This window comes from Xiphias gladius, chromosome 14, assembly GCF_016859285.1.
Source record: "Xiphias gladius isolate SHS-SW01 ecotype Sanya breed wild chromosome 14, ASM1685928v1, whole genome shotgun sequence".
Taxonomy (NCBI): Eukaryota; Metazoa; Chordata; class Actinopteri; order Istiophoriformes; family Xiphiidae; genus Xiphias; species Xiphias gladius.
In genome coordinates this window covers 4,917,571-4,933,934 of record NC_053413.1, presented here as the reverse complement: position 1 = coordinate 4,933,934, position 16,364 = coordinate 4,917,571, and the positions used below count along the sequence as shown (strand labels likewise).

Below are 16,364 nucleotides of genomic sequence, written 5' to 3'. Positions count from 1 at the left end.
TATCGTTGTTTCACCAGCATCTCACCATTGCAACCCGAGGAAGTTATTCGCTTGATCGCATGTACACAAACAGACAGGGGACATGCGGAGCTATCCCCCGCCTCCACCTCTGCCTCTCTACCACATTTCTATCATGCTGGTACCTGGCTACCGTCATGTGCTAAAGTCCAGCAAATCAACACAAAAGACCATCAAAGTGTGCCCCAGTGACGCTGCCTCTATGCTTCAAGCCGGCAGATCTTCAGAAAGGCAGCAATAAACACTGGAGATGTGGGCCTCCGAGCATCCGCGATCGGCTACTTCAATAAGTGTGTCGACATTGTTACCACCACCAGAGCAATCACCATCAACCCAAACCACAAACCCTGGCTAAACACAGAGGTCCATTCTCTTCTGAAAGCCCAGGACTCTGCGTTCAGGTCTGGTGATGCATCTGCACTCATAGAAGCAAGGAGAAACCTGACTGCAGGCATTAAAAGGGCCAAAGCCACGTATGCTCTCAAAATCCAGGGTCACTTCTCCACCAACGACACCTGGAGCATGTGGAGGGGCATCAAGAACATCATAGACTATAACAAAAAAAACCCCACGGACACACCTCTTTCTGATGCCCTCAACACCTTTTATGGTCGTTTGGAGGATTGTAATACCTCTCCTACCATCAAGCTTACCTCGCCACCAGGTGAGCTGCCCCTCAAGTGTGACCCCAGTAAATGTGAGGAGGTCGCTGCAGAATTTCAACCTCCGCAAAGCTGCAGGCCCAGACAACATCACAGGCTGGGTCTTTAGGGGCTGAGCAGACCAGCTTTCAGAGGTGCTGACAGATATCTTTAACATCTAACCTTCCCAGCCAACTGTACCAAAATGCCTCAAGATTTCAACCATTATCCCTGTCCCAAAGAGTTCATCATTGTCATGCCTGAATGATTATCACGCGGTAGCATTTACCCTGATAGTCATGAAGTACTTCAAACAGCTGGTCATCGCCCACTTATAGGGACACCGACGATGTCACAGTGGATCCCCATCAGTAGACGTACAGAAAGAACTGCTCCACCACTGACACCATCTCATCTGTGGTTCACCTAATCCACACTCACTTGGAGAGAGGGGACTCTTACTTCTGACTACTCTTCTTGGACTTTAGCTCCACCTTCACTACCACAATGCCACAAACACTGTTAAAAAAAACCGTCATTACTTGGATTGAGCGCATCTTTTGCAACTAGGTACTAGACGTTTTAACAAATAGGCCACAGTCTGTTAGAACTCACAACATGTCATCCTTCCCGACCATCCCTAACATCGATTCCCACTAGCGATTAGTCCTGAGACTCCTGTTTTACACCCTACTGACCTATTACTGCTCAGCCCAGCATCCGGGCAATCACATTATAAATTTTGCAGATGACACAGCAGTAGTGGTACTAATCACAGTGATGGGTCAGAGTACAGGCAGGAGGTGAAACAACCGGAGGCTTGGTGCAGTGCAAACAAACTCTGCATCAACATACCTGTTCAACATACCTAGGATATCTTTCGTTATCTGGCTTCAGTAAGCCTAACAACCAAAGTCATGCTAAATGGTCATAAGATAGCCATTATCAATTTAGTAAGTCAACCCAGGTTTTCCCAATCTAGTCATGAGCTTGTTCACATAAAAAGGGGTGGTGTTTGTAGCATATGACCAGTTGCAAACATGGATAAGTCTACTGGTAGCATAGTGGCTTATTTTACAAATGAAGAGCAAACTCTAATATTAAACAAATACAAAGAAGTTAAACACATGATCCAGGCTAAAAGCAACAGCTGCAGCTGCCAAATGCTGGAAGGACATCTGGCAACAATCACCAGTTGTGTGAATGTGTAAGTTAATGCTAATATTATCACTGCCACATCATCAAGGTATGAGTACATCTGACTATCATTACATTTATGTACTCGATTAACTTAATATGTTGCTTATATGTATTCCTCGCATGTGTATGACGACAGCCTTATTCTTTTAGATGCTTGGGAGAAAATAAAAATAAATATAAAATCATAATTCAAAGTATGAAGTAGGCTTACTCTCATAGCTTATAAGTACAATAAGTACAAGGCTTTAGTGCTTCAATCACTCTCTGTCTTAGCATATAATTAGTATACAAAAGCACAATGAAATGGCTTTGACATTGCTTGCAGCCAACATGAAAAACATGAAATGAAGACAGGAGGGAGACCTCTTACACAGGAGTACACTCCTGCTGAGGAGCTGGACCTCTGAAATAATGAGGGGCGCCCCTTAATAGAAGGGGTGGAACGGGGTGTCTCATCAGACCCTGGTGGAAAGGGCAGCTCCCAACAGGTCACATTTGTGCGGGCTATGTGTTAATCAGTCAATGTTAAACTATTGGGTTGCTAATAAAACACCATTACATAATATACTAATTATTGTGGGAGTGAATAACATGTGTTTACTTTCACCACAGTTGATGGGAGACATTAATGTTGCTGCCGCCACCCACCTAAACACTGTCCCATACAGAGGTAACGGTGAAAACAACCTGTTATATAAACATTGGCATGTCATCTGTGGTTGCTGATGGATTAAAAAGACCATTTTACATGTCTTATTTTCTCAGTTGGAGGCCCTAGATGAAAAGACGCTGTCTGTATGCTCAGAGAGCTTTGGGATACACTTTAGTCCTTTGTTACTAATTTTATGCAGTTTTCAGTTTACCCATCTGAACACAGATTGTGAGAGTATGGACACTTGGCTGTAATTAATTTATCTTTAATTACTTGCTGATGGTGGTGGTCTGCGCATGGGACTAATAACTGCTTCAAGTGCTCTCTATCCTAAAATGAATCAATTGCTTCCATTGCTATGATTTTAATTTTGCAGGAAGAGGGAAATCTTCCTCCCCCTGAGCTTGTGGCCTCTACATCTTGGCCAATAGGATCATAAGTGGTAACAACTTAACCTTATTTTAAACAGGGTTGTCAATCTGAGATTTGCACCCCTCTTCAAGTGAGCCTTGCAAAGGGAAAATGCTTAAATGTTAAAGCAATTGTTTTATGTATTTTATTTGTTTCTGGTTGGAGCACACAATGTGAGGTCTCTCTACAAGAGGAACTTAGAACTCATTATTGAGTACGAGAAACATTTAATCAAAAAAAGTGAAACTCAAGGTGGAGAAACTAGAGTACGAAAAGAAGGCAATTAGGTTACATAATTTTTTTCTATCCATGGGAAACAATTCAACTAAAATGTATTTTCCTTTGTTCTCAGCAATAGGAAGGACAAGAGAATTGAAGAATAAAGACATGTAAATGTTCTTATTTAGGCAAAAAATTGCTGTGTGATTCTGGAAGCCCGGACCCGGGCCACTCTGAGCCCATGTAGGCAGGTGAAGCAGGCTTTCAAGTACCTCAAATATAATTTCTATCCTGACCCTGTAGCCCTTCATCATTTTGCACCATTTTGCCAACACCGTTGACCATGCAGTGATGGTCACAAGTCATCTGCAAAAGCATTTGGAGTTAACAATACTTCCACAAGATAACAGCATTAAAGTCAGTGTAGCATCAATGTGCATTTGAAAGGACTCCATGGTGGAGTAAAAGGTAGTCAACTATGACACCTGTGCTGTGTGAATGTTTCCATATGTACTAAAAGGGCATGACCTTTAATTATCCAGGCCTTTAGTGTCTGTGTAGGCAATGTGCCAGTATGACCAAACAATGAGTGTCCTTTAGATAGATAGATAGATAGATAGATAGATAGATAGATAGATAGATAGATAGTGTACTCAATTTATTCCAAAAGGAAAGTTATGTTACAATGTCAATCAAATACATGACAAAATGACAGGGTGATACAGGGTGTGTGTGTGAATTAACAAATAATATACAGTGCGGTCCAAAAGTCTGAGACCACGTTGAAATCTCTAATATTTTCAATTAAACTTTGAAATAATCAGAGCGTTTAAGGAATCAGAAACATTTAAAAATATGGGAAGGTATGTAATCTAAAATGAAAAAGAAATATTTAAGACTCTGCTCTATTTCTAGGTCAGCAATCAAATGAAGCATATTTGGGGAATCGACCAAATCCTTTGTACAAAAAGTCAGATTTCTTTGAGTTGTATCCCTTCCATTGAAGCATACGTTCAGATGACACTCACCTGGGTTTGATCTACTCGTCAGAGGCTCATTCAAGTAACTCAACTTGCAACCAGTGTTCACCTTTTCTAAAAACGCTGTGCCTCAGGTTTCCAGAAGATCATTGCTTACTAAGTAGCATTGTGATAGTGGGAAATATGGCATCAGACCTAAGTGAAAGTGTCAAAAGTCAATATGTTTTTCTAAGCAAAGAGGGGCATTGTACACATCAAATTATGGCTAGACTAAAGTTTTCTAAGGGGGAAGTGCATTGAACTCTAAAATGCTTTGCAGAAACTGGATCAGTTGTAACCAAAGCATGATCAGGCTGGCCCAAAGTGACCACACCATCAGAGGATTGATACATCAAGCTTATTTCCTTGAGAGATAGAAAAGCAACGTCATCACAGATTCATGTTAGCTATGTAAGTGTTTATAACAGGTGTTACACTACCATTTAAATACATCTGCAAAGAAAATATTTAGAACATCTTTACATACAACATTAAGCTAAGTACTAGACAGCTAAGTACTGCCCAACAGAATTTATTCAAAACAACCTTCTAGATTGTATGTTGTGCACTTTAATAACCAGTAGAGGTCTCAAATAGACTACATTTAGCTGCATGGACCCATTCAAAATCAACAAGACCTTAAATTTGTCTGACAACTAAATTGTTCATGCTTTAGCATGGATAGCATGATTAATACACAAAAACAGCAAAAGGTTGGTAAACATAGCTGACTGGGCTGACTTTCAGTGAGGTTAAACTCCAGTCTGTGAGCAATATAGCAAATTTCCCATTGTTGTGAGATGCTAATACAAAACGTTAAACCACTGCCTGTAGTAGCTGGCTTAATATGGCTTTTCGCTATGTTACTTCAGGTTTTGTGTGGTGCACCTTGAGGTGTCTCCTCAGGTTTGTGATTTTCTTTCCAGTGATTTTGTAGCCAGAAACTACACACTCGCTTTTTCTTTTAGCAGTGTTTTTATATGAAGTGGGTCCAAACCAAATATATTTAGTCATTAGTCATGGAAAGAAAAAAGTAGTTGACGAACATATTTAGTCATAGCTTTCGTCAGTAAAATTAAAACTATTACAGATACAGAATGGCAATAAATAAAATTTAGCAGATGCAGGTCAGGAGCTTCACTTAATATTTCAATCAAACATCAGAATGGGGAAAAATGTGATCCCAGAGACTTTGACTGTGGCATGATTGGGTATTTCTGAAACTGCTGATCTCCTGGGATTTTCACACTAAACAGTATCGAGAGTTTATTTAGAATGGTATGAAAAAAATCACCTTGTTGATGAGAGAGGTCAGAGGAGAATGGCCAGACTGGCTGGAGCTGACAGAGAGGCTACAGTAACTAAGATAACCACTCTTCACAACTGTGGTGAGCAGAAGAGCATCTCAGAATGCACAACACGTCAAACTTTGAGGCAGGCCTCTGTATTATAATGTTTCCTTTATAGATATGCGATACTTTTTGATAATTCTGTTAATGTTGTATTTCAAGCTTTGTACATTATTATTTTATTTTTGACTGATGTTCAATTCTGGTGTCTTTAAAGGACAAGGTTAACAGTAAATTAAAAACACAGATTAAATGATTGTTTCAACCGAAAAATGTAGATAGCAATACCTTCTTTTCAGCTCTGAGTAATGTCTGCAGGTATTTGTTTCAGGATGCATACAGCCCCAACAACCCTTAACAATAAGGCAGAGCTGCCTGTATATGTAGCCTTAGAGACTGAAAAATAATAATAATACTAAAAATTTAAAAACCCCTGCATACCACTCTTTGCACCTGCTAGGCTCATTGCTTTAAGCATCATGGCAATAACCGAAGGTGACTCAGATAAGTGTGTCAGTATTTTTAAGAACCCAGATCTTCTCATTTGGAAACTGGTTGCTGGACAGTAATACAACAATTTTCAAAGAGACTTAAGTTAAAAATAAACCTGAAACAATAAAGGGAGGTGAACAAAAAATGATTTTGAAAAGTGAGGGGTACATACCCCACCCAACTCTCCCTTCCCTCCCAAACCCCAATGATAAAGACGTTAATTCAACTACCTACATCCTCTTTGATTTGCATTGTATAGATAAGCATTGCTCTCCAAATTGATTAGAGCAAAATATGATTTGAGATGGTACCTAGTAAGTCATAGTACCAACTAGATGTTTACTGTCTTTGCTCAACAGGACACAGTGGGCAGAAGTAATGACATCAGCATCTTTACAAACCTTGACATGTAATAATTTTATTGGACTATAGTTTATAGTTTCAGTCTGCCTTTTTGCAGCCTCTGTAAGTACAAGCGAATTTGTACTCATTCATGTGTTTGCCTTTGCGTGTGTGTGTGCACGTAGCCCTGTATATACCGTCTTTGATTAAAAGCCTGAAAGTAGAAGTGAAATACTTAAGTAATAGCACTTATTGTGCTGTCTAATACTAAAAAAGGACAGTGAAAAAATCAAAGCAGGTATGACTTCTAAGGTCTTATCCTGGGGATTGCTTCAATTTGATATTCTAAAATTCTTCTTTGTAACTGATTTGAAGGGGAGAGCTTAGTGTGAGACAAAGTTTCATTCCTTTAATATGGTTTGACTATGACATAACCAAGAGGAGGTGGATTGTACTCGCAACTTCTTCTGTTTCTACAGTCATTAGCAGGAGAATTTAGAGCACTAGAAGAAGCAAACATAAATTTACCTGCCCACAACGTAGTTATAAACAAACACTTAAACCATAATATTGTAGACTGTGTAGATCAGATACTGAATTATACTGTACATAAAGCATAATGTCATTCTTGTTGGACTTTTACAGCTTGGTCAAATTCTGTGTAAGTGTACTTTGTGAACTTTCTACTAAAGATCAGAACTAAAAACAAAACAAAAAAACAAACAAAAAAAAAACCACAAGGCTCAATTTTATTCACAAAGTCTGTCCCCCATTAACTGCCAGCGAGGCAGCTCCAGGGTTTGTTTACTGATGCTTTTACCAAGAGATTTTTGGCTCTCTGCTTTCTGTATTTGGGAGAGACTTGTTTGTGCTCACAGTTATTGATTAAACTGTCTAGGATCAGGAGAACCATATGGATCCACAGTTTGGGGAGCAAAGTCAGAATTTATAAACCCACATATTTAAGTCAGGTGAGAAAAGAGGAAGATGAATCAAATTCACAGACAAGGCCTCTGTTTATTGCAGCCCCACCATCTGATTCAGTGTAACACACCTGTATCTGCAGTGACTTCAGAAAATATTCAGACCCCTTCACTTTTTGCATTTTCTTGTGTTGTAGATTTAATTTTAAATGGATAAATGCTAATTGTAGATGATTATCTACATCTACACTTAATAACCCAGAATGTGAAAATAAAAACATGTTTTTAGAAATTATTTCAATTATTATTCTTTTCTCCGATTTACAAAGGCATAGAGACCCTTTGCTGTGGCACCTGACCAAATTGTGGTCAGGTGGATCTTCTTTGCTTCACTTATCCTGAAGCTTTGAGTGTTTCCAGGAGCACAGGGGCCTCAATAATTAAGAAATGGAAGAAGTTTGGAATCACCAAGACCCTTCTTAGAGCTGACCATCCAGCCAAACTGAGTAACCGGGCAAAAGGGGCCTTGGCCAGGGAGGTGACCATGAACCTAACGCTCACTCTAACAGCGCTTCAGAGGTCCTCTGCACAATATAATGTACAATCCCAGTTAACTATTGCATCTAAGATGTCACGCAGCTGCTGGGGCACATGTTGTCGACATGCTGATGTGCTGAGGTAAGCGTATTCTGTCATTTCCTGTGCCGGCGTTTGTGTGACTGACAACGAGTTTTGCTGCTCTGCCTCTACCCAGTTAATTAAACTATTTTCTTCATTACAGCGGCTTATTACCCGCTGTACATTTTCACGTACATTAGTTCTGCTTAAGCACCCTTAGCTCCCTCCTTCTTTTAGCGATTTTCTCGCTACTTCACAGTTGTTTATATGCTATTCAGATCAGCCACTTCTTTTAGCTTAGCAGTTAGCGTTGTCTTCTCTCTCTCCTTCTCACTTTCCTGGTCTCATTTGCTCGGTGTGTCTTATGTTTGGTTATTCTTCTGCCTCCTTTGACGATAATGTTACATGTAATAAATGTGGTTTATTTGAAGTGATGAAGTCGAGGCTCAGTGAATTGGAAGCACGGCTCTGCACCTTGGAAATCAAATCGTAAGCTGCGGTAGTTAACCAGCCCCCAATAGTCGATGCGAGCCGATCCCACGTAGCTCCTATTCTACCCCTGGCATCTCCCGAACAGCCAGGCAGCCAGCACAGCGGGGTGACTGTCTGTAACATGAAGCGTAGCCCTAAGCAGAAGCCAATGGTTCACCACCGACCAGTTCGTGTTTCAAGCAGTTACTCCCCACTCAGCGACACACCCACTGAGAAACCACCTCTGATTATCGGCAGCTCTATTTTGAGAAACGTGAAGGTAGCGACACCAGCGACCATAGTCAAACGTAGTCCTGGGGCCAGAACAGGCAACGTAGAATCCTATTTGAAATTGCTGGCTAAGGATAAACATAAATATAGTAAGATTGTTATTCACGCCGGCGGTAGCGGCACCTGATTATGCCAATCGTAGGTCACAAAAATGAATGTTGAGTCAGTGTGTACATGTGCAAAGACAATGTCAGACTCCGTAGTTTTCTCTGGACCCCTGCCTAATCTTACCAGCAATGACACGTATGGCCGCACATCATCATTCAGCTGCTGGCTGTCAAGGTGGTGTCCAGCAAACAACATGGGCTTTGTAGATAACTGGCGGACTTTGTGGGGAAGACCTGGTCTGATTAGGAGAGACGGCATACATCCCACACTGGATGGAGCAGCTCTCATATCTTTAAATCTGACTGAGTTTATTAGTAGACCAAAACCATGACAACCCAGAGTTGAGACCAGGAGGCAGAGCTGCAGTCTTACACGCTTCTCTGTGCTTCCAGTACAGCAGTCACCCACCCAAAACCCCACAGAGACTGTGTCTGCCCCCAACCACCAAAATGAATTAACTCAAAAAAAAGACAGAAAAGGGATTGTACACAAAAACCTAATAAATAGATATGTTAGCCTAAATGAATCCACTCCCCCCAGTCATATTAATACTAACATTCCTCGCAGCATCGTCCGAGGAGATGGAGTTGCAGCCATTTTCAACTCAAGTCTAATAATCAGCCCTAAACCTAAACTCAATTATAACTCATTCAAAAGCCTGGTTCTTAGTCTTACACATCCATCATGGAAATCTTTAAAGCATATTCTATTTGTTATAGTTTACCGTGCTCCTTTATCTGAATTTTTATCTGAAATCTCCGAGTTTTTATCAAGTTTAGTCCTTAGCACAGATAAATGATTATTATTCATCTGGACGTTGATAATGAGCCCTAGAACTGCGTTTATCTCATTATTAGACTAAATTTGTTTCGCTTAGAGTTTAAATAAACCCATTCACTGTTTTAAACACACCCTTGACCTCGTTCTGACTAATGGCATCAAAACTGAACATTTAATAGTCTTTCCACAGAATCCTCTTTTATCGAATCATTGTTTGGTACCTTTTGAATTCCTATTACTGGACTACACACCATTAGACAATGTCTTTTCTAGATGTCTATCTGATAGTGCTGTAGCTAAATTTAAGGAAGTGATTCCATCAGCACTTAATTCACTGCCATGTTTCAAATATAAAGGAGGACTCCTATGCTAACTTTAGTCCCTTCCAATTGACCATCTTGTTGATAGGGCTGCGGGCTCAATGAGAATGACACTCGATTCTATTGCCTCTCTAAAAAGGAATATAATAAAACAAAGGAGCTTAGCTCCATGGTTTAACTCCTAAACCCGCATATTAAAGCAAACTACACCAAAACCTGAAACTGGAAGAATCCCGCTTAGGCTGGCATGATAATCTTAAAACATACAGGAAGGCCTTCTGTAATGCCAGAATAGCATATTAGTCATATTTAATAGAGGAAAATAAAAACAGCCCCTAGGTTTCCTTTCAGCACTGTAGCCAGACTGACGGTACCCAGTCATAGCTCCATTGATCCATTGACAAAATCTTCCATAACACCTTCTCTATATGAAAAGTGCCCTGAGATAACCTCAGTAATGATTTGGCGCTATATAAATAAAATTGAATTGAATTGAATTGAATTGAATAACCACTTGACCGCACCAATGTGTAACCACATTCAGCAAAGGCATGTGGACTTAACCTGCAGTAAGAGAAGGCTGCTGGTGCTAGCACTGCTAACGTTATAGCGTTATATCACTATATAAATAAAACTGAATTGAATTGAGTGCTGCAATTTGCAGTGAATTCATTGCTATTGAAAATGTAACCAAATTATCGAGTGACGTCTAATTTTGACTCAGTTTAAAATCCTTCAAATGGCTTTTAAAATAGAGAATGCAGACATCAGAAGAGAGTGACTAAAGCTAGTGGTGGCTTACCAATAAAAAAAGTCTGATGAATTGAATGACTTGCTCTCTGGAATAATAGAGCACCAGCAACCTCTGGATGGTATACGAGACAATGACCATTTGGCCTGTTCAGATGAAGACCTGAGCACAAATGGTAAATACACCAAAGAAACTAAATTGGTACTTGCTTTGGTGAATATATTCCATTGTTTGTGTCAATCTCTATTTTTCTTTTATTGTAAAGACCATATGAGTTTATTTGTGCTTCTAACTGTTCTTTTTTTTTCTGAAGAGGTTTAATGAAAAAGATGACCATGCAAGAAATGTAAGACAGAGAATTCCATGAGCATAAAACGAAAAGTCTGAAGGAGGAACATTAAATGAAAATGAGAATTCTACAGGTTGAATTGGATATGAAGTTGGACAAGAGAGCTATAATCCAAAAAAGATACAGTAGTGAGGCAATTGTAATTACCAGCTGCGATGGACAATATTATTTGTAAAAAAATAAATGTTTTGTCATTTGGGAGTATTTTAATCACCACAAACTACATTGTAAAGCAGCCTTGGTTTAGTCACTCATTTAACTGCACATTATTTTAATTTTGTAGAAAACCAACATTATCAAAGCAAAAATAATAAACAAATTCCATATTTAAATGCACCTCATCTAACTTCAATGCTACAATGTGAAAGCAACTCTGTGTTCAAGTCTTCATTGGTCATCCCCTGCCTCAGCCATGGGCACATCTGCTTGATCCTGATCTGCAATTGGAGGAGCCGCATAGCAATGCTGCTTCAGGTAGTTCTGCAGCACAACTATAGCAATGATCCCGTTGCTGCATCTTCTTGGGTTGAAAAAAAAATTATCGTTTGAACACTGGAATGAGTTTTTCACATTCCAAACACTAAAAACAACGATGGAAAACCAACTCTTATGGTTCCTTTATTCCTCAGCATCAGGAGTTGATGGACACTTGATGGGAACACGACATCCATCTCTACAGCCAGAAGTCAGAAGTTATACCTGCCTCCTTGAAGGATTAATTTTAGATACAATTTAGTCCTAGAGTAGCTCTAACCCTCCCCTTTGCAAATGGCTTAGTTTAATCTAGAACAGGCTAAATCTACAACTAGTTTAAGATAAGTCTGTGCAAATCACTTTGAGTTAAGACAACTCAAACGGGTATTTTAGTCTGGTACATGGCTTAAGCCTTGTCTGTGAAACTGTCGCCTAACCAGCTGGGCCAGCCACTGCGGCTTAACCTGAGCAAAAACAGAGCAGATATAAATTCATCTGCCAGGTATCTGCTCTTTGCTTCGGTGAGGATGGCATTGAAGAATGTTTCAAAGGTGCACAGGGTCAGAGAGAGTAAATTTTCTGATTTAGTAGTAACTACTAGCATGACTGGTGGAGCTAGATAAGTAGGGATGATGGCTGGACTACTGAGTGGGCCATGGCATTCAAATGAAACTGCCTGTCAAGCTAGAGGGGCCGGCCATGGCTGCTTGTCCTAGGCAAATATAAAGCTAAGGCTGAGTCCTGCTGCCAAGTATCTGCTCTTTGCTTTGGTGAGGGCAGGAGAGTAGGACTAAACATACATTCGGTCAGTTTAAAGGTATTCTAGGTCAGGGCTAGAGAATGGTGTCGCCTGTCATGGCACCAAGCAGATACCCACTGCAGGACCTAATGATAAGTCAAAATATCTTTTAAGATGAATTCTTGGTTTCCACCGGAATGCTCACCCAACTTTCACCAGATTCAATGGCAGTCCATCTGATTGTTGGTTCAGTCTAAGCACCATTATCAGCCTTACTTCCAGTTGCAGCAGGCAGCTCTTTTCAGTTAAAAAATAAAAAATAAAATAACCTCTGCTAAATCCACTTCAAGTTAATTGTCCAGCACCACACAGCAGGCAGGCACAGTTAGCAACTCACTGGTGATCAAAGTGGAGCATTTAGCAGCTAAAGAGCCAGATATTTTTCTTAGCAGTTGGCAATCAAAATGGAGCATCAGGGAGACTGACTTCGACTAACATTTATCAGGTGGACAACACTCAAACAACACTCCAAATTAATATTAATGTTGCTCTGTATTTCCTGGATGTGTAACTAGGCAAATCTTTGCTCACTCATTCACCAAAACAGCTTTGTTCTGCTGTCACCAAAAAAGTTAATTAATGTTTCAAGGGATAGCGAAGCTACGTTTGAGATTAAATTAGTTGAGCAAAGAGGGAAATTAGATTAAAGCCACTACGGAAATGTAGCTAAAACCTACTTTCATTTTAATTTAAAGATCAAAGAATATATGCAATAAAATTGTATTATTGCACAAGAACAATTAATAATTGAAGTCCAGTCCAGAGATATATAAGTGCAGTATACTGTATATGAATACTTACACAAAATGGATGTGTTTCTACTATTTTCTAAAAAGGGTCGCATTATCATCAAATAAAACCCAGAAGGCAAGAAGACATCATGAATACCACGAAAAAAAAGGCTCAGAGAACTCACAAGCACTTGTACACACAATGATACCCGTGAATATTTTTCAGTGAGTCACTATTAAAACAGTACAAATGACTCCTTTGTACCAGTTCAGTCTCTGGTTCAATATGTAGTCAGGCTGCAGTCTACTGTGATACACACTGCTTCCAGTAAATCGGCCTCCAACTGAGTCCAGCAACAACTCTTCCTAGTTGCCGTCCTCTGCCCACTACTGGCTTTTATACATTACCAGTTTAAATACATACTATGTAAAACTGATCATAGGGGAAAAGTGCATTTTTGTAAAACATACTTTGAGGAAAAATGAACAGGTGTTTCCTTGCTTGGAGTAATAATATTAAATCAATTTAACGACTAAAATTAGAGATTTGAACTGTAAACCACAAAAACTGTATCTGTATGTTTTTGGTTGATTATTTTCAACTACGTCAAAGTTACTAGGTCTAGCAAACTCAACTGTCCATCAGGATTATGTCACTTACTACACATTAAAGCAGACAACTGAGATTCTGTCACAGACAGAAGTAAAACTGTGATTGAGTCGAACCGGCTGGGATCAGGGTGCGACCTCCTGGGGGGAGAGGGCTGTCAGCTGGAGCTAGCACTCCTTAGTGAGATTCTGTTGGATGATAAGTCTTTTCACAGCACCGGAGGAACTGCCTGTTGTCTGTCTTTTGCTGTAGGGAATATTGGGGGCTGTTTGCATTGTTATTGCTCCTGGGCAGCAATGGCAGAAAGGTTTGAAACAAAATTATGTTGAGTGTTGCTGCATTGTAATCAGAGGGATTAACTTTAAATTCTGCTGCATATCGCACGCATCAGTGTTTTTTCTTAACCTGATTAATATTTTGAAGATCAGTTTAGATCAAAATAGAATTGGCAGTGATAATATGGCAAAAATAACTTCAAATGAAATTCTAAATAGCAGAACTGTACCACTTACCACTGTATTATATATGAAAAAGGCATAAAACAAAAAGATGGTGTAAAGTCATTTAAGCTTCTTTGGCCGCCATCTTTATTTTGGCCAAGTTATGAAGATAAAACCTATGAAATATATCAAAATTTAAAAGAAATCTTTTAAAGCGGAATCTGTAGTATGTATATATATACTACTATAAATACTATATATACTGTATATTAACATTAATAATATTTACTTATTAATTATATTAATTATTGATATGTGTCTTTTCAAAATGCTATGGAAAGAAATTCATTACATATGGTTCTGTGAAAACTAAATTGTTGTGAAAAAGCAAAAATCTAAAGAACTTGAAAGGTAAATGAAAACATAGCATAAATAGCTAAACCGGACATTTAAAAAAAAAGTAGTTCCAAAGAAAAAAGTGGTTAACTATATCTCTTATGGATTTGCTTTGTGCTTACTTTTCCTCTGCAGCAACAAATGGCAACCACAAGGGGAAATGGGTGTCACCAGGATATTAAACTTTATTTATACTTGTCTCAGGGGGTTAATAGCTGTCCCATCATTAAATACCTACAACACAAGTTTTGAATTATAGTTCAGTATCAGAAATCACCCACTGACAGCACCACTGCAGCACTAGACTGATAAATTCGACATGATAAGGACATTTTTTTTCATTCAGTTTGCAGTATAGACTGACAATGCGAAGGTTTGACTTGTTTTACTACTGAATAGGAGACAACTGCTGTGCAACGGTTGAGTTTACGTTCTTTATTCAGTGTGATAGAGAGCAGTGATCACGGTGAGCAGAAGGTCTGCTTTGGAGATAGCTTTGCCAGATGCAAGTGACTGAAAAGGAGACGTTTACGACTGAGCTTTTCTTCAATATGCTTGATGCTGTCTTTACTCTCAAGACTCTTGAACAGTATCCAAAATTATCTCCATAGTTGCAATAAGCTCCACAGCTACTCCAGAACAACTACACAACTACAAATCCAGCTGCGGTTTCCAAATGCTGTTATGGCTGAGCTGAGTTCAGCTATGAATGACTACTGTTCAGGTATTAGAGCTGGAAGTTACTTGAGTCTAGTACCACTGGAGATTGAGTAGACACCATGATCCAAGACTGGGTTGACTGGATATTCAATAGAGAGATTCGAACAAAAAAAGTTTTCCTCTGAATCCTTCTCCCTCTCTGAGGTGAAAAATATAGAACAGCCATTGATGTGTACATAAAGAAAGAGATGCATCGGCACCCAAGAGGGAAACAAAGTAGATTTTATTCAGTACCATAGGGGGAAGATGGACTCTTCTGTGTGCTGTGCCATGATACACTGGCATAATTTTTGCTCATAGGGACCTTAGCAACCAATCTTTCAGTAGCCTCATCTGAATGGAAAGAACAGTAGAGTAAATTCGGATCATTTTGAATCAGACTTGTAACTGCCAGAACAACTGCAACCCAAAAAGCCATGAGAAAGCCAAGATGGATATATTAATGGTTTGAATAATTTAATCAAAATGAAACTGCATCACACAATGGCTTTCCAGTACATGACACTTCATTTACCAAAAGTTTTTACCTGTTTCACCTTCATCAGGGTATGGGTATAAGTACTTATATACAATTAACTGAACCATCATGTGACCAATAAATTACCATAGATACAATTTATTCACTCAGTAGAGCGCATACCTCCGCCAAGGCCATTGATGATGGCCTATCTCGCAATGTTAAGGACAGAAACAATTCCTGCATTTGCCTGTTTAACCAGATCTGCCCCAAAATGTAATGGCTACTTCCCTGGCTCATGCCCCAGCCCTCCACCAAGTTTGGTGCAAATTGGTTTGGTAATATTTGCATAACCCTGCTGACAAACAAACCCAAAAAAACCTACTAACAGACATGGGTGAAGACATAACCTCTTTGGTGGCAGTAATAACAGAGAGGTGGGGGGGGGTAGATTTCTGCTTGAGATGTGGTTTGGATACGTAGGGTTTGACCCTGCGGGAGGTGAGGGGACGTAGGCACATTGACCATATCATCACTCTGTGTATGGATAGCAATGTGCATGGGTAGTGCTGGTCATCAGAGCTAGACGGCCATGAGTAGCAACTGTCCAGCTCTCAGCTTCTCTGCTGAATAGACAGGGAGGATGGCAAATCCTCCACAGTCACTAAAGGCACTGTGTAGGCACCTGTGTTGTAGTCGGGCTACGAGAGGCTCTTCTTGCGTGTGAGGGTCAGTGTCACTCCCTTGTCGCTCCATTGTTGTTATAGTGGTTAACATTACTGT

General features: G+C 39.7%; 1 pseudogene; it reads left to right on the top strand.

Moving 5' to 3' along the window:
- Positions 1-82: 82 nt before the first annotated feature.
- LOC120798918 lies at positions 83-9,085 on the top strand (annotated as a pseudogene).
- The last annotated feature ends 7,279 nt before the right edge of the window (positions 9,086-16,364 follow it).